This window comes from Mustela erminea, chromosome 7 (assembly GCF_009829155.1).
Source record: "Mustela erminea isolate mMusErm1 chromosome 7, mMusErm1.Pri, whole genome shotgun sequence".
Classification (NCBI taxonomy): Eukaryota; Metazoa; Chordata; class Mammalia; order Carnivora; family Mustelidae; genus Mustela; species Mustela erminea.
The window spans coordinates 74,227,621-74,250,527 of NC_045620.1; the positions used below are offsets into that span (position 1 = coordinate 74,227,621).

Consider the following 22,907-nt stretch of genomic DNA (forward strand, 5'->3'; position numbering starts at 1 on the left):
TTACAAGAGTGTGCCTAGAATGATGGAGCCTGGAGTCAGGTTTGGGCAAGATGAGAAATGGGCTGGGAAGAAATTGATGGGTGTTGAGAACCGGTTGTCTTATTCAGTTGTGGGCCTAAGGACTTGTGACAGCTTTCGGGAGCACTGTTGTGTTGCACAATGCAGCCGGGAATCAGCAGAGTCAATGCAGAAGGAAAGGGATGGAGTGGGGTTCTGAGACATCTCTGATGTTTCCCGCCCTGCTGTGAGTGAAGTGCTGGTGTGGATAGGCTCTATCACTGGCTTTTTTCTGTGTCCAGTGGTTCTTTAACTGGACTTCATCTGAGTACTGCTAAATGGAACTTCCTCCAGCTGCCTGAAAAATTAGTGAAATTTCACACACTTTGGGGTTGTCATGATTTTCTTTTTTCACTGCTTTTTATTATGGGATTTTCAAACCTATCCATGAATAGAGAGAATGGGACAACAAATCCCATGTGTCTGTTACCCAGCTTCAGTAATAATTTCTGCCATTCTAATTCCACATAGTTCTCCAACTTGTTTTTTGCTTTTCTCATTGTTAAGAGTATATAAAGCCAATTTCCTGCATCGTATTATGCACCTGTAAGTTAGGTTGAACAATGTGAAACTGTCAATTTGACAAAATTTTAAGGTACAAACCGGCAATTTCACATTTTTTAATCTAAAACCTTCACTGTTTTTCTCTGACAGAAACTCTATGTGCGTGTCAATGTATTTTTCTTTTCTTTATTTCTTTCTTTGTTTGACAGCCAGAGATCACAAGTAGGCAGAGAGACAGAGAGAGAGAGAGAGAGAGAGAGGAGGAAGTAGGCTCCCTGCTGAGCAGAGAGCCCGATGCGGGGCTTGATCCCAGGACCCTGAGATCATGACCTGAGCCGAAGGCAGAGGCTTTAACCCACTGAGCCACCCAGGCACCCTCAATGTATTTTTCCAAACCCACAGCAGATCTATCTCCAAATACCAAAGTGCATTCTGTCACAGGTCTGCTGCATCTTCCCTGAGGCTTGTCTTTTTCCCAGGGTGGGTCTCTGCCTGCTGGACAGCCATCATTCTCATGCTGCCCTTTGTCCCTTTCTTGTGAATGGGTTCCTGTTTTCTCAATCGTATTTTCATCATCTTTGATTTATTCCTTTGTTTTGTTGAAGCATAATTCTCCCTAAGATTCCCAGGAAAGGTACCAGAGAGACAAAAAGTTTGTACCCTTGCCCGCCTTCATTTGCCCTCATACTTGATTGCTTGTTCAGGTTATAAAATTCTCTGCCCTTGGGGTGCTTGGGGGGCTCGCTAGGTTAAGTGCTGACTCTTGATTTTTGCTCAGGTCATGATCTCAGGATCGTGAGTTCTAGGGCTGTGCTCAGCCGGGAGTCTGTGAGAGACTCACTCTTCCTCTCCCTCAGCCCCTCCCCCTGCTAGTGTGTGTGTACATTCTTTCTCAAATTAATCTTTAAAAAGAAATTCTATGCCCCAAAATATCACCCACTCAGAATTTTGAAGGCAAAACTGCATGACTTCTTGTGCTGCTGTCATTCTCCTACAAAGGAGTGGAAGTTATGTTTATTTCACTCAGAAAGCTTTTTAGATATTCATTGTATCCCTATTTTTCTGTGTTTCACAGTTATCTGCCTTTGTCCTTCTTCTTTTTTTTTTTTTTTTTTTTAAAGATTTTATTTATTTATTTGACAGACAGAGATCACAAGCAGGCAGAGAGAGAGGCAGGCTCCCCGCTGAGCAGAGGGGCTGGACAGGGGGCTGGACGCGGGGCTGGACGTGGGGCTGGACGCGGGGCTCGGCGCGGGGCTCGACCCCACAACCCTGGGATCATGACCTGAGCCCAAGGCAGAGGCTTTAACCCACTGAGCCATCCAGGCGACCCCCTTTGTGCTTCTTTTTAATTGCACTTTAAATGCTGGTCTCTTAGAGGAGGAGAATCCTCTGTCTCTGACGATTTCTTGCCTGCTCTCTCCTCCGTTCTCTTCTTTTGAAACTTGCTTGTGGACCTCATCCTCTAATTTTCATTTTTTCTTCACCTAGTTTCCAAACTTGGTTATCTGAAAACTATCTTACTTTCGTCTTCCAACTTTCTGATTAATTTTGTTTTTGTTGCGGTGTTTTGTTTCTGCTTCATAGCTCTTCATGTTTTCTCTAGATCTCTCTGAGGGCATTTTTCTGTGTGTGTGTGTGTGTGTGTGTGTGTGTGTGTGTGCGCGCGTGCGCGTGTTGTTATCTTCTGCTTTTTTCATTGTTTCTGTTTCCTCGAAGTTCCTCTCCCCACCCCTTCCTTGCCTTTCCTTGTTTTTGGTTTGCTTATTTTGGTTCTTTGTTGTTATACTTTACTTACAATCATATTTTCAGTAACTTCCTCATAAATATGAACAGACAGCCAAGAACAAACAGACTTTTAAGGAAATTCTCCAACACGTAATTATAACTGTTGGCTGGAGGAATGGTGGAGAAACAGGGAGAGGTGGCCTTTTTGTTGGCAAACCTCCAAAATGTTAAATCTGTAGGTCTTGCCTTCTGTTTTTCCTGGTGCCTCCAGTTCCGGACACTTCTGTGGTGGAGTCAGGAGGAGAGATGACTTGCTGCTCCTTGTTTTGGGTTCTGCAGTCACTTACGCAGAAGCTATCTTTTGTTTTTCTGTGTAGTTACTTATCCCACATCTGCTTTCCTTTGAATGTATTGAAATCTCTTGCTCAGGTTATAGTTCTGTATCAGCTGGAACTGTTTCAGCTGCAAGTTAATAGAAAGCCAGACTTAGAATAGATAGACCAAACAGGGGTTCATTTTTCTCAGTAACAAGAAGTCTGGGGGTCGATGCTTACTGGGCTTGGTTCAGTAGCTCTGTGGTGTCAGGGTCAATGTCTCTGTGATTCTCTCAGCCTTTCCTTCGTGGTCAAAAAAAGGGAAAGTGCAGCTGCACAGAATATCCATAATTAAGGCCTGAAGAAAGCAAGGAGGGATAATGGTTGCGTTGCTTTCCCGGAACTTGCCCAAACAGACATCTGTGAGTGTTTCACTGCCTTGCATATTGGTCATATAAATACTCTTTGCTACAAAGAAGACTGGGAAATTGGTTTGGCATATTGATTCCCTGAACAAAATTAGTGTCCTCTGGGCCAGGAAGAAGGGGAGAGTAATGGGTAATAATAGATAAGCCATGAATGATGTCTGCTACCTTTTTTTGTATTTTGATGCTATCATTTTAATGGGGTTTCAGGTAAAAGGAGATAAGCATACCACGTTTAATTGCACTGTGAAGATTAAGTGAGAAAATCCACGTAAAGCACTTAGCACAGAGCCTGGCACAGAAAGTAATAAATAAACATTTGCTATGGTTATGGGACCGTGATTCTCCATATTTGCACTTGTTTTAGTGGCAGTTGGACTGGCCAGGTGGAAATGCCACTAGGCTCTTGGATATATGGGTCATCCCTGCAGAGAACCTGGGCTAGAGAAATAAATTTGGTTGTCATCACTGTTTGGGTAGTGTTTGAAGTTCTGTGCATGGATGGGATTATCCAGGGAGAGCTTTTGTGATGACAAGCAAGCGGGAAGCACACATCAGAGAATGTAAATCAAGCTTAACCAACATGATAAATTGGGATGTCATTACAAATAAACATATTTAGATTGTGGAGAGTGAATTTATTCTTCTAGCAGCTACTTTGTGCCATATATTGTTTAAAGTACTGAATTATCCAAAAATTAAACCGCCATTGAGAGGTGTTACAGAAATAAGTGGTAAGGTCAGACCCCATGTGCTATATTTATAGTTATATAAATATGGCCTTATTTTCATCCTGTTATTAAAAAAAAACTTTCTTTACTTACTTAAGAATGCTATGACATCAAAAATCAGAATTAAATTGTCTTCATAAACACAGGTGTGTTTTCTTCCTAAGTTATTGAAATGTGGAGTTCAATGGGGACCATCATTTGGAGGTGGTCTGGCTGGAACTAGAGCAGCTGTGCTCTCTTCTTGCAAAGGAACCAGCAGCGTCCCAGGACCAGCTACAGATCTCTGTGCTTCCTTCCCCTTCTGTGTTTCATTTTCTCAGAAGCAATGACTGATGACTTTCTTCTGCAAATTGCACTGTGTGATTCCAATTGTGGCAGTAAGATCTGCCAACATTTTTTGATGTGCAGAAGCCATTTGAGTCTTTTGTTTTAGAAAACCTATTCCCTCCCACCCCCCCCCAAATTCAACAAAAATATATATACTATTTCTTGGTAATCATCTTTTGACTAAATCTATCCAAAAAATATTTTTCTTTGAAACTAAGTGGTAATTCTGAAAACACACACACACACACACAAACAACACAAAAAACTAAAAACATTTGCATTTGGAGACATTGAGCCAAATTCTAAAATTAAAATTCCATCTTGATTGGTACATATTTTTAAAACCATATGTCCTGTATCTGTACTTTGCACTTGTAAGCATCGCTGATGGGCTGGAGTATGTACTCTAGATAGCGATCAAACGCTCTGTGGCTCGGATGACGGTGTCACAGCACAGGGAGTGCTTGAAGGTGGGGAGGGTATTTATACTGGAGAAAAGAATACTTGAAAGAATTGTGATCATTTACTTCAAGTATTTGGAGGGCTGATGCGTGGGGAAAGATGAATGTTCTCTGTTGTTCCAGAGGGTGAGAATTTTGGGTATAGCAATGGATGAATTTGTGTATTTCAGTTCACCTTGACAAAGAATTTTCCCATAAAGACATCTAATATATCTAATGGAATTTTAGCCATGACTAGGAGTGGTCTGCATACTATATCCTGGGGTCACTGCCTGTTTTGTAAATAAAGGCTTTTGGGAGCACAGCCACGCCCATCCATTCCGCCTTTGCTCTGCTGTTGCTTTTGTGGCAGAGTTAGCAATTGAAAGAGACCAGATGACCACAAAGCCTCAAGTATTTACTATCTGTCCCCTTAAGGAAAGAATCTGCCAGCCTGTGCTTGAGATAGCAGACTGGTTAGGGACGTTGTGGAAGATCTTATTGGGTGGTAAGTTAGTAGAGGTGACCTTCTAGATCCTGCCCAGCTAAGGTTCTGTGGCTGTCTACAGAGTTGATAATGTACATGAATTTAAAATGTGTTCATAGTTTAAGAGTTAAAAGTAGAATAGGGGTGGATTCACTGAAATCATTCTGTTTATCTCTTCCACAGATATTTAGCATTTGTGCGAGATGGCCAATTTTAACAGCCTTCTGCTCTGAGAAATGCCATTGTTTTGAACTTCTAGTTGTTACAGCAGTAGATTGGAATAGGTTTTGTAAACAATTAGGTAGTGTCCAATTCAAAGTTACTTAAAATTTTTAAAAATAACTTTTCTCTGGCAGACCTTTAGTGGCGTGAATTTCTATGGAATCAGAATTGCTAGTTTTTCCTAACCTTTTCATCAGGGGATCTCAAAGCATTGAGCTAACCCTTTTATGCCCTATCTGATGAAGTCCCAGAACCTAAGTCAGGTTCCGTGGGGTGAGGAGGTTCGGAGCCGACGACTAAAGAAAGAATTCTTAAGACGTCGTTGGTGCAAAATGGTGGTTTATTAAAGCACGGACGGGGACAGGACCCGTGGGCAGGAAGAGCAGCTGCCCCGGGTTGTGAGGGTAGGCATGGTATATACCCCACGGTTGGGGGGAGGTGGTGAAGGGATGGGAGGTTTCAACAGAGTTCTCACATGTTAGGGAGGGCCTACAAGGTGCCGGGGGGAGGCCTTGCCCTTATGGCTTGATCAATGTCGTCTATAGGTCAGGCACTAACATCAAGATAATTGGGGGATTCTTGGTGGGGTATTATGATCCTGCTGTCATTTACATTCCCTTCTACCTCAGCTTCCTCCAGTTTATGGTGGGAGGGAGACATTAGGGCTTCAGGAACCAAGAGTTATTTGCCTCTGGAAATTTGTGCTATTGATAAGGTAACCTCCCTGTTTAGGTCTCTGGGACATCTTGTAGAGCAAGGGAGATTCCTGTTCTGCAGGATTGCGATCCCTGCAAGTTAACTATTTATCGTTTTATGGCAGTCAGGGGTGCCTGAGGAATGCTACACTATGGAGGGGAGCGGGTGAAGAGAGGGTGCAAGGCACCAGCTTCTGCTTTGTCCTCAGCCAGCCTCCTGCTCCCTCATCACTATCCATCAGTATTTCTTATATGAGTACATGGGATTGTTAAGGAAATTCCTTTGGATGTTCTGTATGAGTGTGTGTGTGTGTGTGGTGTGTGTGTGTGTGTTTTCCAATCAAATACTGAAATACAGAAGACTTGGACATTTTTTAGGGCAAAAATTAATTGATGAGGTGTAATTTTGGAAAAAATTTTCGTGTGACCTGATGATATAAATCATTCCAATGAGAAATTAGAAATAAAAAAAATATCTATAGTGGAGCTGGAGTTCTCACATCAGGTTTTAGACCTCAAATACTAAGCCATTTATTTTCCTTTGGAATGTAAGATCTTTATTAAAACTGCTTAAATTCATGGTTTTTGCTGTAAAAGTTTACATTTTAGATATGTGAATTTGGTAAGATAATCATATTTAAGAGATGCATAATGCAGCACTAATTAATTTTTTAAAGATTAATAGATTTTATTGTTAAGAGAATTTAGGATTACAGAAAAATTAAGTACAGAAAGTAGAGTTCCCATCCGTCCCCTCACATCTGCCCCCCAACCCCACCCCTCTTTCCTTTATATTATAAAGATCATATGTTAGTGTAGCACATTTGTTACAATTGATGAGCCAATATTGATACACTGCTATTAACTAAAGCCCATAGTTTACATTGGAGTTCCTTCTTTGTGTTGTATATTTTGTGGGGTTTTGACAAATTATAATGACATGTATCCACCATTGTAGTATGATACAGAACAGCCTACTCCACCTATTTATTCTTTTCTCCCCCTCCCTAACTGCTGCCAAGCAGTCATGTTTTTACTGTCTCCACAGTTTTACTTTGTTCGTAATGTCATATAGTTGGAATCCCATAGTGTTCAGCCTTTTCAGATGGGCTTCTTTCACTTAGAAACATGCCTTTAAGATTCCTCCATGTCTTTTCCTGGATTGAGAGTTCCTTCCTTCTTTTGGGGTGTGTGTGTATGTGTGTGTGTGTATTTGTGTGTGTGGTCGTGGAATTTATTTCAAAAAACTGATTTTGGTTAGATGTATAGTCAATGTATACATTGCATTTTAAAAGTTACAGAAACAGTGACATTTTTAAAGCTTTTTTTTTTAAATGCTTTTTAAGAGAAATTTTAGGTGTATAATAAAATTGAGAAGAAGGCTTAATCATATCCCATATATGCCTTCCCCCACACATGCAGAACTTACCCAATTATCAGTATCACTCACCAAAATGGCACTTTTTTTTTTTTTTTAAACCAAGGATGAACCTGCATTGACACATTGTAACCACACAAGGTCCACAATTTACCTTGGGGTTCACTCTTGGTGCTGTACATTTTGTGGCTTTGGCTCATTTCCTTTTAGAGCTGAGTACTCCACTGTATGGATGTACCACAGTAAGTTTATCCATCTAGTTATTGAAAGACATCTTGGTTATGAGATTAATTACTTTTTAAAATATAAATAAAATAAATACACTTTAAAAATATTTATTGTCATATATTTTAAAGTTAACTTATGTATGAAAATGTGGGCATAAAATATTTTTTAAAAAGATACCTCAAATTTTTTAGCAGCTTGAAACCTGTTTCAGTGTACCCACTATAAAATAAATGTGTTAATTCCTTTTTTTAATTTGCAGGTTTACATGGTTGTTCCCAGAATTCAAGTGCTATAGAATCATATGGCCTAAAAGACGTAGGCCTTGCCTGTTTTTCCAAGATCATAGTCTTACACATTTTTACTTAGGCGCATAAAACATGTATATATGTTAAAAATACATATGGTATAATCCTGTTATTATAAAAAACCCATAACTATATATGCCCATATGGTTACATTCATCTCTTTATCATTTGCAAAGATGGAATCATGCTATACATATTATTCTGCAACTTTTAAGCATTTCACGGTACTTTGTGGTACTTTGTGTTTTGTGGATAGCTTTTCTTAAAATCTGAAGTTTGGTTGACATACAGTGTTCCATTAGTTTCTGGTGTACATCGTAGTGATTTGACAAGTCTATACTTATGCCCTGCTCACCATAAGTGTAGCTACCGTCTGTCATCATACAACACTGTTATAGTACCATGGGTATCTTTTCAGGGCAGTTAAGTGTCCTTTTAAATCCCTGCAGAGTATTCCACTGTATGGATCAATCATAATTTAATCATTCATCTACTGTTGGACCTTCATATTGTAACTTTTTGCTACTACGAATCTTGTTACAGTGAGCATTCATATTTATGTATGCATTTCTTTTTCATTTATTCTGTAATTATTTATTTGGCTTCTTATGTGTCCCAGGGAGTTCCAGGTGCTGGCATTCATCAGTGAGCCAGAGATGATGTTCAATTTCTTGTGTGGGGAAACCCACAATAAATAAACAATAACTAAACTAGATACTTTCACATAGAAGGGAGTAGTGGTGGTTTTCCGACTTCAGATGTGATGGCCAAGGAAGAGGTTTCCATGGAGGTGACATCCCAGCTGAGAGCTGCATGGTGTAGAGGAGGCTGCCGGTTTGTGATTGAGCCTGGGAGTATGTGGGGGGGGGGGGGGGGACAAGCAGCTGTGCACCTGGCAGGGCAGGGCAGTGGGAGCATCTGCCTGGTACAGGCAACGAGGGTGCCTGTATGTAGGGAACCTGAAAATGAGAAAACCAGCTAAAATTGGGTCACTTTTTATTACCACCCTGTGCCAGCAATTCTAACCAATAACACTAGGTCCCCCAACGACAACACGGACATTGTGTTCTTATTTCTATATCCCTGTAGTTTTGAAGTACTGATTCCTAGACATGAGTCAAACAAAAGTATGTGCTTTTTTTTTTTTTTAAAGAATTTATTTATTTATTTATTTGACAGATCACAAGTAGGCAGAGAGGCAGGCAGAGAGAGAGGAGAAAGCAGGCTCCCTGCTGAGCAGAGAGCCCAATGCGGGGCTCGATCCCAGGACCCTGAGATCATGACCTGAGCCCAAGGCAGATGCCCAGGCACCCCTTTTCTTTTCTTTTTTAAATTTTTAATTTTTTAAATTACTTTTCAGTGTACTAGAATTCATTGTTTATGTACCACACCCAGTGCTCCTTGCAATATGTGCCCTCCACAATACCCACCATCAGGCTGGCCCAACTTCCCACACCTGCCCCTTCAAATCCCTCAGATTGTTTTTCAGAATCCATAGTCTTTCATGGAGCGCAGACATTTATTGATATTTTTAAAAAGATTTTATTTATTTAACAGTCAGAGATCCCAAGTAGGCAGGGAGGCAGGCAGAGAGAGAGAGGAGGAAGCAGGCTTCCTGCTGAGCAGAGCCTGATGTGGGGCTCCATCCCAGGACCCTGGGATTATGACCTGAACTGAAGGCAGAGGCTTAACCCACTGAGCCACATAGGCGCCCCAGGTATGTGCTTTTTAAATGTAAATTGGTAGTTCACTTTCAATTATAAAAATTAAGTATTTTTCAGATAAATACTGAATAAACTAAGGACTCATTAATGAAGAAGTTTTGTTTTATGTACTTTTGTGAGTAAACAATTGTATAGATTTAAGAAATGGAAATGAAATAGTCATCCATAAACTCACTGTTTAAAAATAAATACAAACAAATAAATGCCGGTATTATTTTGATTAATAATGGAACTATTTGTTTCTCTTTTGCTGGGATATTAAAGTCAAGATCCTAGTGATTTTAGAAAATACTCATATTTAGGAAGTTATAGGACTGTTAGGCTTATCAGAATTCACATAATATTTTAACCCTATTAAGGTCCTGTTGGAACAGGCATCTCAATCATGAGGAGAAGGCATGCCTGCATGGATGATGGGACTTACTTGCAGAATGGGGCCTCAAAAATTGTAATCAGTCAGGTCCCTTATTGGATTATAACTTTGGGAGATAATTTTTTTTTTTAAGGTTTTATTCATTTATTTGACAGACAGAGATCACAAGTAGGCAGAGAGAGAGGGGGAAGCAGGTTCCTTGCTGAACAGAGAGCCCGATGTGGGGCTTAATCCCAAGACCCTGGGATCATGACCTGAGCAGAAGGCAGAGGCTTAACCTACTGAGCCACACAGGTGCTCCTGGGAGATGATATTTAACAGTTAAAATACTCTATCATGATAATGTTTTATCCAGCAGGTATTTAGTATGTGTCTTCCCATGTTCCCCTGCTAGGTGCTGGGGGTACAAAGATGGTCGAATGTATTGTGACAAGTCCAGTCTATGAGGGAAAAAGAGGCAACGGGTTGATTCAGGCCACGGTGGGGCCTGGGAATGGAATGAGGTGGGTGAGGGTGTGTGTGTGCACGGTGCAAGCGTGCCCCTCCTGCCTTGGGGAGCATTCCAGGCCGTGCCTCTCTTTTGGCCTCTTGTGCCACTGTTCTTTTCACTGACTTTTAGTCCCTCCACCATACCACGCTCTTGCACACTTGGGACTTCTGCAGGGGCTGCTCTGCCAGCCTGGAATTTTTACCTCCAAGCCTCTCTGATGATTCCCACCCACCCTGTTAGACCCTCTCAGCGCATGCTCTGCTTCTACATACTATGCTTCTGCATAATACAGCTGTTAGGGAGAATTACTTGCTTACTATCTACCATCTGTACCCCAAGAGAATGCTTTCAGCTGCTGTAAGGAACAGGAAACCTGATAAACAAGTGGCTCAGACAGAGAAGGGTTGGTTCTTCGCAGATGTAAAGGAGACTGGAGACCAGAGCACATTGGAGGTAATTGTCTTACTATCCGCATCAGCTGTTTGTTGTGAAGGATTCTCTTGGTCTTTCCTTCTGGTTATAAAATGACTGCCCCCACTCCTAGCCTCACCCACATTCAAGGCTGAAGGAAGGGACAGCTCTGGGTCTATTGTTTACGTCTTGGAAGCAAACTTTCCCAGAAGCCTGCAGCACACTTTCTTGTTTGTGCCACTGGTCATCCGTACCTGTGACCAGCTTTTCCAGCACCTGGTGCAGAAGGTAAGTGTTTTGTGTTTTTTTATGAGTTGGTCAGTCTGCTGCGGCTACAGGAGGAGACAGCAGCTTCGGAAAAGAGTATTATACTTGAGCTCTTTGAGATGGTGGAGTTGGCCTGCCACACAGGGTCACAGGGGAAAACACCAGCACGGTCAGGAGGGAGCAAAGGGAAGGTTAGGCCAGAGCCTGCATCAGGGTTTCCAAGGGAAAGGCAAGACAGGGCGTGATGAACAGTTAAGGATTGGGTAGTTTGAAGGATTCCAGAGGGCTTTGGGTTTTAGTTGCTGGGTACCTGGCCCTGGGATTCACGGGTGTGAGAGAGGAAGGGGTAGGGTTCTGGATTGTTTTGTTTGTGTATTAAAGGTATACTCAAGGCTGAACTCTGCTACTTGGAAGAATTGGTTAGTCCCCAGGAGAGGCAGTCTCCACTTTCCCCTCCGCCAGACAGAAGGTTTTTTAAGACGTCAAAACATAATATACAGAAAGTTAAAAAAGTATGGGTATACACACACATGCACACACACACACACACACTCATACAATACAGTGAGAAGGGATAATTATCATGTGTTGGGTTCACTGTTCAACAATGGCCATCACACCCCTCTAAGCTCCTTACAGGAAGGAATTGTATGTCCTGTTCTTCCTTGATTTCTCAGTGCCTAGCACGGTACCTGGTATGCTGCGTGGTGACATGTATGTCAGGAAAAGAATGGAGAATAAGGACATTCCAGGAGAAAGGAATATTTAATACAAACGCATTGAGCTGAAAGAGCCTCCGTTGTGTGTTTTGGGGATTAGCGGAAATTGAAGCTAGCAAAGTGGTTTTGGGTTAAACTGTGAGAAGCCTTGAATGTCATGGTAATTTGTCCTCTCCCTGTATTAGCACTGGGGAGTTGCTGGAGAGTGTCAGGCAAGGGAGTGACCATAGGATTTGGGGGTTAGCATAGTAAACGTGTTGGTACTGTGGTGTAGGAACTGGTGAGAGAGTGATTGGAGTCCGGGAGGCTCATTAACAGTATCTAACTGGGGTTTGTTATGGTAGAGTAAGGGTAATTTGGGGGAATTTGGAGAATGTCATTTTGAGGTCCTCATCTAGAACAGTAATCCTCCAAGTATGATCCAAGCTCCATAACATCAACACTATGTGGCAGTTTGTTAGAAATGGAAATTCATGCACCACCACTGAATCAGAATCCCCGGGGCGACTCCAGCAGTCTGTTGGAACAAGCCCTTCAGGTGACTCTCAAGCACCTAATCTTTGAGAGCCACTACCTAGAGCCACAGACACCTGAGATGAAGAGCTTGAGCATTTGGTCTGATGCAACCAGTCTGCATGGCAGAATCATCTGTGCAGCTTTTTTTTTTTTTTTTTTTTTAAATTGTCAGTGAGGTTGGGCCCCACATTGGAGCAATTAAATAAAAATCTCTGGGGGTGGGAACCAGACAGAGCAATCTCTGTTGCTCTCCGAGGATTCTAGTGTGCAGCCAGGGCTGAGAACTAAACTTGCAGAACCCCTATTGATGAGAAAACTGAGGGCTGGAAATCCTCTTGCTCAAGGTCATAAAACAAGTTCAGGTGAGAGTGATTTTCTTTCCTCTTTTCTTCCCCCATTTCTTCCCCCTTTTCTTCCCCTCCCTTCTTTCTTTCTAGAGCTCAAGAGTAGGTAGGGAGAGCAGAAGGAAAGGGAGGTGAGACTCTTAAGTAGACTCTGCATGCCTGGATCTTACAACCCTGAGATCATGGTGGGACCCAAATTCAAACATTCAGGTGCTTAACCAACTGAGCCACCCAGATGCCCCCAGAGTCAATTTTTAAAACTGTCTTCTCTGTACGGTGATGGACACTATTCCCACTTTTTAATAAACTGCTTTTAGGAGACTGGTTTTTAAATCTGTCACAGTGACAAAGCTGCCAAATTATTGGAAAAAAAGCTTACAGACAGGTTTATAAAAATATTACTTTCTGCTCTTAGCTAACATTACCTCACACTTGAGGAAATTACTCTTTCTATAAAGGTATTGTAAAAATATTTTTTCAACATCAGTGAAAAGTAGTGTATAGATACTGGTAAATAGTGCTTTGTCATTTGTGTGTTCAGGTAACGAGAACCTGTTTGCAAACTCTAGGTGGAGCTCTTTGGTTTATATGTATATTGTTCTAGTTATAATTTTGAGAGTCTTTGTTTCAGAAAAGGTGTTTGGGATTCTTCTTAAAAAGACGTTAAAAAATTCGTAAGTATTACAACATTTCTCAATTCTCCTTTTCTTGTTTTAGAGCCATACTGATAAATGCTTACACTTCTGTTTCATTGCTTGCCCAAAGAATCCAAATCCAGAGCTCAGAGTCATTTTCAAATCCATCTTAAATCTGTATTGTTATCTGTAGTATTTAATGAATGGGATGTTTTCCATGGTTTTTGTTTCTGATGATTCTGTGTTGAAATAGAATTGACGTAAGGTGGGATTCCTTTTGTCGGTGGAGAAAGACTGTGGTGAACACAGCTGTTGCTATAGTAACTTCTTCAGCTGTTTTTACCCCATTGTGTACAAAGGCGTGTTAACAATTACCTTCCTATAACAAAAAGGAAATATTTTGCTGCCACTTCTTTTCTCTTACCTGTTAACTAGCTCAGTATTCTCCCTTCTGCTGGAAGTACGCTTGAAGCAAAATTTCCAGAATAGGCAGCGTGTTGTTTTGGGTTGGTGCAACCTAGTGGTTGTGGTTTCTGGACCAGCAGCATCACCACTGGCATTACCTGGAAGTTTGTTAGAAACGCCTGTTCTTTGCTCCCACCTAAGACCTACCGAACCAGAAACCCTGTGGGTAGTGTCCGACCTATGTGAGCCCCTGGTATAAGCTATTTTGAAAAGATGAGAAAATTCCATACTCATTGATGCCTACTTCCAAAAACTGTACAATCAGCTGTGCTCATTTAAGGTTCTCAAGTGCTTTTAAAATCACTTTGGGATTTTGTTAAAAGGCAGAATTCTTACCGAATAAGTTTGAGGTGGAGCCTGTGACTCTGTATTTCTAACAAGCTCCCAACTGATGTGTGTTTTTCTTGTCCATGGATTAGATTTTGAGTAGGGAGGACATTGACTAGGATATTGACTATACTCATGCCCACATATGGGAGTCATCTATGATTTATCAAGATCTACTTTTGGTTTAGTATGCCTAAAGTCATTGTGTTTTCCCTTATCCGTCACAGTGTGAAGAAGGTATTTCTAGAATATAACGCTGTCTTGTCTAAAGTGACTCACCCTTGTTAAATGCTACAAGAGGGTATTGTTTGCCAGAATCTGTCTCTGAGACCCTCTATGCTAAACAATAAGCATGCTGTGCATTGCATTATTTTTTTAATTGAGGAAACTCGTTCATTCATGGCATGATAAAGGTAGGGAGACAATTCTGAAGTTTGGTGTTTGTAGGCAAAAGAATCTCAACCAAAGAGAAGTGGTTTACAAGTGCTGGGAATCAGTCATTGCTCCATACTTACTGAGCCTCTGGCATGGGAAGCATTGCAATACGCACTTAAGAAAAAAAATTAAAAAAGCTAAAGTCCTTGACCTTGGAGATGACAATCTACCTGAGACAATAAAACCTCTACATGTATAAGCTAATTACCAATATAGGGAGCATTCTGTCAAATGGTAAAGAAGTGTGGTTGAACCTCAAAGACCAAAGGATAGCTATTGGCTGAGGAGGTTAAAAGTGGGGAATCTGGGCTCTGGGGGTGGGTAGAATTGGGATATTTAGAGGAGAATAAAAGAAGGGGGATTCCATAAAACACAAGGTGGCATGGGCCAAGGTGTGGCTTCCAGGAGTGAATCTTTGGTGTACATGGGGACAGAGGAATAGCTCAGAACACAGAGGTTAGACTTCTTGTTTTGGGGACTTTGTGAAGGGGAGCTAGAGCCTGATTGGTAAGGATTTAACTGCCAGACTTCGGAGTTTTGCCTGAAATTCCTTGTGTATCAAGGAGCTATTGAAGAAGGCTTTGGTGGGGGGCAGGGTGTGCGTGAATGACCCAGTCATGAGGACTTAGAAAAAGTCATTAAGGAAATGTTCAGGAAGAATTGAAATGGCAAAGACTGGAGGCAGAAACACTTTGGATTCCATTGGGTGGCCTTGGCAGTAGGCCAGAGAGAACGCTGCAGGAAATATGAGGAAGAGATTTGGCAAAGGAGCAATCTAAGCCAAAAATACAAGTGGGTTAAAAAGTTAAGATAAATTAATATAAGTGGCAACTAGGGACTTTGGGCCCTCATGTCTATCCTTTTGAGGTCCTCCTTTTGGTAAACAACCTATCTCCCATGTAAACCTCTTGAAGACACTGTGTAGACTAGGTGGGTTAAGTAATATTGCCTTTCTATATGGTTTGAGATTTATAGTTTATTATACTCAAATTTATCTTATGGGTTTTATATCTCCTTTTATGGTGCTCTGCCTTACTTTGTGCTATGATGAGTATGTTTCTGCATCCTGCCAGTTACAAATTCCCAAGATGTTAGGTTGTACTTTGAAAGCAATCATATTAAAATTTTAAATCTAGAAGGAGCCTGAGAAGTGATCTAGTAGGACACACACATTCTGTCTTTCCTGGTCTTCTCTCTCTTGTACTTTAGAGACAGCAGAAGTCCTTTAGAACTTGAGGCAGAAGGAAACTACACTTGAAAATAATGACTAGTATCACCAAGCCCTGTCCCTGATAAGATGCTTTACAAAGCTGTGTCTGATCTGATCACAGGTGCTTCAGGCTGGGGTGGGGGGTGTCTGTCTTGGTATGAGTAGAGCACTCTGAAGCAGAGTTTCAAAGAGTCTCCTTCCCTCTTCTACCCCAGGGGAAAGCCAGTGCACTTGGACTGGGATATTCTGGCAGGAAATCTAGGTGGCTCCTTATTGACAACTAATGGCCATTTGCAGATTAGCTCTCCCAAAATCCCTGGAACCCTTATAAGGGTTTTGAGTCAGTGAAGAAGATACAGTGCCTTACTACACCAAAACACGCTAGTGTGAACTCTAAGTTTGTGGCTGTGCATTTTAGCTCAGACAGTCACATAGCAAAATGGGAGCTTTAACCAGTGGTGCCTCGTTTATGTTTGTTTGTTTGTTTTTTAATGTGGGTGCAGTCTCCGTTCCAAGGAGACTCAAGGGTATTTTCTCTATGGCTGCGATAGTGCCTTGAGAGCGTCCAGAATATTATGTAAAATCTTCGATACATGATAGGAGGCACTGATGATTGCCTGTTTTCTGTAGGTAAGTGTATGTTCATTCCATGATGTTTCTATTGTGTATCAACCAGGGAGAGGATTGAACTCTGGATACAAAGATGAGTCATGGAGTCTCTGCCCTCAAAGGCTCAGGGAAGATGGACAAAGGAACAAAGAAGATGTATATAGGATGAAGCAAGACGAGGATTTGACCCTAAAGGGTCCTGGGGGCTGTGTACAGGACTTCACCCTTCTCAGAAACTGAGACCCTCCTGCTTCCCTTCTCACTTCTATATGCTGAGGTCACAGCATTCTGGTACTTTGGTATTTTATTGCTCAAACATGTCCTCATCTCCAGTTTGGCTGATACTTATGTTCTTGTGACATCTGCCCAACGCCGGGCTAGGGAATCTCTGACAGTGGGCTGGGCCAAGTGCCTGAGTTAGATGCCTGAGTGGCACTGAGTTCTCACCAGCAAAGTCGGTAGGCTGCCTCACTTCTCACCTTGAGTTGTTCCGGAACCACAGACCCGTGGGATTTTTACAGCAGTTTGGCTTTTGTACTTCTGCCTTTCATCCCACCTCTTTGTTCTATTTCTTAGTTGGACATTGATCAACCCCGTATCCATTATAATGTGAAGCTGACAAACAGCTCACAGGCAGGGAAGGGCAGTGGCCCCTCTTGATAAAGGATCCCCCCACCTTTTTTAAATGCTTCCAACAACTTTCATTTGTTGTAGCCATCATGAAAGCTAGAAGGCAGTCCTTAGGTCCCTTCCTCATTACTACATCTGTTGTCTTTCTGCTTCCAGCTTTCGCTGAACATAAAAATATATCCAATATATCACCACTCCTTTCACCAATCCTTGTTATATTTAGTTAAAATTTTTTGGGTCTTGATTCAGGTGTCCAGCACCTCCATTATTTCTCCCAGCTCATCAACTGGCAAATTTGACAAAGCTATTTCTATATCATTGTCCAAGTAATTGATGACCATATTGAACAGGACAAGGCCCAGTAACATGATTGAGAAACTTCTCTTTCATGCATATAGACAAATATGTAAAAACGTAATATGTAATATTTTGAGCATTAGATTATAAATATTTTCAAATGAATAGGAGGTGAGGGAATAGCATAATGAACACCTACCTCTAGATTTTGTAATTGTAAGGTCTTTCTGATTCCTGTCAAAAAGATAGATACTAATTTTTCTTTTTTTCTTGATTTGGATAAACCAGCTGTGAAAGATACTTGAGGGACTATTGGGAGACATTTGAATATGGCCTGGGAACAAAAGAATATTAAGGAATTGATGTTAAATTTGTTAGTTGTGATATTAACATCATGATTATATAGGAAAGGGCTTTGTTTTTCAGAGCTGTATAGTGAAGTATTTGGAGTATAAGTGTTGTGATGTCTGTAACTTTATTTACAATGCTTCAGACTGTCATGAGGAAGTCTGTGGGGAGAGAGTTGTGTAGGGGATACCTAAAGAGAAAGTAATGGCTAATGGTCTGTTGTCATTCTGTACGGATATACTTGTTTTGGGTCTGGAATATTTTGGTAAGTTCTTAATAATAAGCCAATTTTTAAAAAAGATTTATTTATTTTAGAAAGAGTATGTGTGGGGGAGGTGGGACAGGCAGAAGAAGAGAGCGTCTTAAGCAGACTCTGCATTGAGCATGGAGCTCAATGGGGTCAATTTCACGACCCTGAGACTTCAACCTGGGTCGAAACCAAGAGTTGGACACTTACCCGACTGGGAGGCCTGGGTGCCCCACAAGCTAATTAAAAAAAATTTACCATATTATATGCAAACCAGAAACTCTTCTCCTGGTTCCTTTACCATCCCAGGGCCTCACACCATCCCATCTCCCCACCCCTAGTGTTACTGTAATTCAGAATAAAGTGTTTCTATATTTTGGTATAGACCTTTCAAAATGTGTACTTTGCTGTTGGCTCTATGCCAACAGACATGCCCCAGACAAAACCACTGTGTCAAATCTGTTACACCAAAATATTCAATAAAGGAAAAAGGCAACATGAATGGTGAATTAGGGGCCATAAAAAGTAATGGGATATTACCAAGGGAAGCATTAATAATATAACTTTACACATATTACTAGAATAATATTTAGACAGGTGTAATAGAATCAATTATTATATATCTGCAGTTATTTAAAAATACATATGGTAATTGTTGAATTAAAGTAAGAAATTCCATTTAATAAAGAAGAACTGAAAATGAATATAAAACATCTCTTGGGAAATGTAACATGGATAATAAGACATCAGTACTAGAGAATATGATTATTATAGATAATACATTGGTTGTGGTATGACTGTATTTATAACCATTAGAAGTAAAAGTTTAAGTATTGGAGTTTTCTGGAGAGCTAGGGATGACAAAGGCAAAATTTGTATTGCATGAATTCAATGAAATGGCGTATAAAGTGGGCAACCAAAGTGAAACGCGGGTTTCACTTTATTTTTGGCACCAGTTTCCATCCCTTTAAACCTGGTGGGATTTGTAAAATTGATTTTATTGCCAAAAGAGCCAATTAGGGATGTTAGAGGTAGTGTGTTGTTGGTGGTTTTTTTTTTTTTTTTTTTTTTTAACCTACACATTTTTGATGTTCTTCTTTGTAGACTACTAAAGTGTATTACATTCATCCATTTACCTCACCGCCCCCCCCCCAAGTTGAAACTGTTTTATAGATGTTAACCTTTTCTGGACCACTTCAGTCGGTAATGTCAGCAATGACTGTTCCAGGGCCAATTAACATGTGTAGTGTCATTTGTGCTAATGCCAAATGGCCACTGTGTTCTTGAGTTCTTCAGTCCTTCTATGGTATTCTCGACTTGTTGGGTCTGCCTGGCTTTTACTAGTTTCTGTAAAATTGTGGTCATGCCCATGAGAGCCTTTCCCTTCTCTCTCCAACCTTCCATTTCTTTCTCTCTCTTTCTCTCTCTCTTTTTCTTATTTATTTGACAGAGTGTGATCAAGCATGCATACAAGCAGGGGGAGTGGCAGGCAGAGGGAGAGAGAGAAGCAGGCTCCCCACTGAGTAGGGAGCCTGATGCGGGACTCAATCCCAGGACCCCAGGATCATGACCTGAGTTGAAGGCAGACATTTAACCCCCTGAAGTACCACCCCTGCCCCTCCCTCCAGTCTTCCATTTCTAAAATATGGGCGTCACTGACCTAAACAAACACTTACTTTTATCTGGCCCTTATATCAGAAAAATTACTAGAAAAATTCAACCTCTACGATTTTGACTTCAAACTAGCTGTAGTCTACCAGTTATATCTGTGTTACCCTAGACATTTTTTAAAAAAGATTTTATTTATTCATCTGACTGAGTGAGAGATCACAAGTAGGCAGAGCAGCAAGCGGGGGTGGAGGGGTGGGGAAGCAGGTTCCCTGCTCAGCAGAGAGCCCGATGTAGGGCTCAATCCCAGGACCCTGAGATTATGACCTGCGCCAAAGGCAGAGGCTTAACCCACTGAGCCACCCAGGGGCCCCACTCTAGACATTTTTGACAAACAGTTCATAGGAAAGGCCCACAAAAGTTAATAGTTTTTTCCCACCTAAGGAAAACTCTGCCTTGTGTGTTTTTAATTTTGTTTTGTTTTTAAAGATTTTATTTATTTGACAGACAGAGATCACAAGTGGACAGAGAGTCAGGCCCAGAGAGAGGGAGAAGAAGGCTCCCTGCTGAGCAGAGAGCCCGATGCGGGGCTCAATCCCAGGACCCTGGGATCATGAGCCGAGGGCAGAGGCCCCCAATCCACTGAGCCACCCAGGTGCCCCGATTTTGTTTTTTATTTAAAAAAATGACCTTGTTTTAAAAATGAAATAGTGCTAAAAGTAACAAACTGTAGCCTCCCCTCTCCAAGCCATTCCATCCTGCTCCTCAGCAATAGTTTTAATGATTTCTTTGGGTGTTCCTTTGAATTTCTAAATAATACCCTTCAAGTATACTTAGTATAAAGTACATATATCTCTGTTGACTTTCTCCTATGCTAGATGACTCTATTGACGTTTTATTATGATCGATGAGGATGTAACTCTGTTACACTGCTTATACCACACTTAGCTTTCCTCATCCCCCTAGTGTGTCTGTATCTGACTTTGGATTGTATGAATTAGCAGTCAGTTTTTATATTCTGAGATCTCAGTGTTACTGCTAGGTGAGTTGTCTGCTCTCCAAGAATATACTTGGGAGCGCTTAGAGGCCATCCTTGCAGGTGCCTGTAACTTGCCTCCCTTTTCCTTTTCTCTCTTTCTTTCTCTCTTTCTCTTTCTCTCTCCCTTACTTCCTTGATGTATTTGTTTTAGAGAGTGAGTGCAGGACCAAGTGAGAGTGCGGCAGGGGAAGGGGCAGAAGGAGAGGGAGAATCTCAAGCAGACTCCACACTGAGCCTGGAGCCCATTGTGGGCTCCATCTCCTGACCCTGAGATCATGATCTGAGCTGAAATAAAGAGTTGCTCAACCGACTGAGACACCTAGGCACCCCTTTTCCTTTTTAAAGCCTGAGAGGGGGTACAACTGTTCTTCATTCTCCTGAGAAGCCCCAGGAAGGAATCTGGCTCCAGTTTTTGTCTCCTTTTTATAATTTGATGACACTTAATGGTATTTTATTGTCCATTATATGCAATTGGCAAACTTTGACTCCTGGATCTAGTTAACCTTTTATTTAAAACACTTTTTAAAAAATAATTTTATTCTAGAGAGGGAGAGAGCAAGAGAGCACACACAAGTCGGGGGAGTAGAAGTGGTAGAGAGAGAATCTGAAGCAGATTCCATGCTGAGGGCAGAGACCAACACAGTACTTGATCTCAGGATCCCGAAATCATGAGCTGAAATCAAGAGTCAGATGCCTCACTGACTGAGCCACCTATGTGCTCCCAAAACACTTTTGGCCATAGACCAAACATAATCTCTTTGATGGTTGGAAGCCTATTCACATCTCTCCCTAGATTTTGAAAATTCTTGAGAGCAGGGATTCCGAATAGGGGATTTGGGAAGGGCAGTTTAGGATTTGAATAAGCCACAGAAGGGAGGGTACATCTTTTATATTCTTGGTCTCTTGACTTTATCTGAAGTTCCTGAACTCCTTGGATGGCACATAGTTATGCAGTCGTGGTCTACCTCTGACTGCTGCTCTTCCTGTAGCTGGTTAGTGAGGGGAGTGGAATGGTTACATGAGGCGGAGTATGCTGGCTTTGAAGGTTATGGGTGGGTCTTGTATTCCCAAGGTTTCCTGCTGGCTTTTTTCCTTCATGTCTGCTCTGTACCAGCCCCAAATAGGGACCCTTTCAGTACCACAAAACTACTTAAAAGAACTATAAGACACAGGAGCTCAGTTTTCAGTCACAAGTGTCCTCGCATTGAAGATAGCAATTAGACTAGGAAATACTGGGGCGCATGGGTGGCTCAGTTGGTTGGGCAGCTGCTTTGGCTCAGGTCATGGCCCTGGACTCCTGGGGTCGAGCCCTGCATCAGGCTCCCAGCTCCACAGGGAGTCTGCTTCTCCTTCTGACTTTCTCCCCTCTTATGTTCTCTCATACACTCTCTCTCTCAAATAAATAAATGAAATCTAAAACAAAAAGAAAATACTGTCGAAGGATGAGTTGATTGTTTCCTATCTCTTGAGAGTTTTCATTTCTGGTGACTGAATTTACAAAAAATAAGTAACTTGCTACCAGGAATTTTTCTTTGCATAAATTGAGCAGACTCTCTTGGTGTCACTTGTGGTTATGTAAGAATCGCAATGTGTTAGTGGTTGCTAAATACGTAATTACCCTGCTGGAGAGCAAGAGTGTAGTTTCTTTGTTTGTGAAGGTCAGTTTTCATGAGTTAGGAGAATTATAAACAAAATTAACGGGGGGACTTAATTTTATTTCCTGTAAGAGATTTCTTCACCCCTTAAGATAGTGATTCTAAAAATCTGAATTGGAAAATTTAATAATAGACTAAGTAGATCTAAGCTTCTTTGGAAGTTAGACGTGTCAGTTCTATTTTTGGTTTCTTAGGAAACAAGTTAAAAACAGCTTTTTAGGCCTTAATACATTTCTAATTACATTTCTTCTCTTTTGAGAAGCTTGTTTTTCTTTAAAAAGGTGTTGAGTTCTTTGTACTAATAGGTTTTAAAAATTCATATTTCCTCCAACCGTCCTTTTTAAAAATACATGCGAAGGGATAACACAAAAGTCCTGTTTTAAGTAAGGCTTTTCACACTGATGTTGTTGACTATGATCATGTGCTTTTATTTGTGAAAACATTTGTAGCAACGGCAGTGATGGGCTGGGTTAAATTTCTTTCATCTCCAAATCCACGACACCCGACAGCATGTATAACCCATGATGGTGAATGGGTGTGGAGACCAAGACCGCTTCCACTCCTGGCCTAGGAACCGTGAGCCAGAATGGGGAGGGGGTGGGGAACTGCACTGCAGTCAGCCCTCGGCTCATCTGTCTGTAGTTGGTAGCTCATGGATCTGGCAGGTCGCAAGACTTACATATTACCTTGACTGATGTCTACTAAGTTGCTCACTTC

At 41.3% G+C, this 22,907-nt stretch overlaps 1 protein-coding gene across 2 annotated transcripts in view; it reads left to right on the plus strand.

Moving 5' to 3' along the window:
* The window catches only part of ACYP2 (acylphosphatase 2), a 176,050-nt gene that overhangs the window by 23,330 nt on the left and 129,813 nt on the right, over positions 1 to 22,907 (plus strand). The gene's annotated exons all lie outside the window — the stretch shown is intronic.